Source organism: Microtus ochrogaster, chromosome 18 (assembly GCF_000317375.1).
Source record: "Microtus ochrogaster isolate Prairie Vole_2 chromosome 18, MicOch1.0, whole genome shotgun sequence".
NCBI lineage: Eukaryota > Metazoa > Chordata > Mammalia > Rodentia > Cricetidae > Microtus > Microtus ochrogaster.
This window is the reverse complement of record NC_022020.1, coordinates 22,518,283-22,519,869: the sequence shown is the minus strand read 5'-3', so window position 1 is coordinate 22,519,869 and position 1,587 is coordinate 22,518,283.

Genomic DNA, 1,587 nt, shown 5'->3' with positions numbered 1-1,587 from the left:
TGTGCCTGGCATTTTGAAGTGCACATTTTCAGCCAGGATGGAGGATGTCTTTGTAGAGTGAAATATCTTCTTTCAGGATGAGGAATCCTGCATAACTGGATTTACTCTGAATTTGTGCGCCATTTGACCTATCTGTATCAGGTTAATTGTGACAAAATAGGATCTGAACAAAAGACAATATTTTACTTAAAATTTTTTTCTGAGAAGAATCCTCAAAGATTTGGTTAGGAAGCTTTAAATAGGATCACTAGACTGTGCACACATTGAAAAACTATTTTTTTCCTGATAAAAAGCTTACATTGTACCTTGTTAATTTTTTTCAAGTTTTAAGGACCTGTCACACTGTTACCCAATGTGGTTTGTGTCTTCTCTTGTGCACAACAGTAGCGAGACTACAAAACACCCCACACCTTCGCTACGATTCCGAGAGGCAGCTCTGTATGGGAACATCCCCTAGGTGTGGGTGGCGTCCTTGAGTTGCCTTCTCCAATGACAATGGACTGGAACTTCTTTCTGTGGGCTTATCTGCCACTTGTCTATCTCCTTATTCATCATTCTATATAGCACTGGCCCACATAAAGATACATATTCTTACCCTGGGCTAAATTGTGTTTCTTAACCTTTTTGTTTGAAGTACTGACCGTACTGACCCAATGACTGTATTTAGAGATTGGGTCTACCAGAAAACAACTAAGGTTAAATGAGATTGTAAAACACTCAAGGATTTGTGTCCTTAGAGTAAATCCCAAAGTGCTTGCTTCCATGAACACATGTATATGTACATGTGTGTACACACAAAGAGAGCGCACTGCAAGATGGGAGGCCACCTAGAGTCAAGAGGGGGCCTTATTAGATGTGGACATTGCTGGCACAATGAACTTGGACTTCCAGGGACAATGTCTATTGTGTAAGTGACTTAATCTATGATGCTCTGTTAAGGCTGTCAGAGTTGACAAAACAAAGATGATCAGCTTAGTTATTTTGTCAGTAATGCTCAAAATCTGAAATACCCAAATAAATGAAAATAAAAGAAGATACATAGACATGCAGACTATGTGTGTGTGTCTAATTTTATGCAACTGAGCAATAAACTTGAATGAACTATTTATGCAACATGGATAAATCTCAGAATACGTGTACTTAGTGAAGCAAAGTAGACCCCCCCCCCGCAAAGATTTGACATTGTGTGAATCCATGATGTAAACCTGAGAAAGTGTAGATAATCTCTAGTGACAGAAAGCAGATCTGTGGGTACCTGGGAGGGGAGGTGTGGCGAGGTATTTGAGGGAGGGAATGCAAGCAGGCTGCAGTAAACTAGAGATGATGGATGGATGGATTTATCAGCCTGATTACGGTGATGGCTGTATGGGTGTATTTGTCAAATGTAAGCTGTAAAGTTTTAATATATGTAGCCGTGGTGTGTCAGTTATACTTGGTAATGCTGCTAAAAATGTGTGGAATTTTCTTATCTCTAGGAAGCTTCAGTTTTGTATTAAAAGCAGGTTTTTAATTTTCTTATCTCTAATCTGCGATGAAGAGATGGAAAAGAAAATGTCTCACTTAGTATAGGCTGTTTTTTTTTTTTTT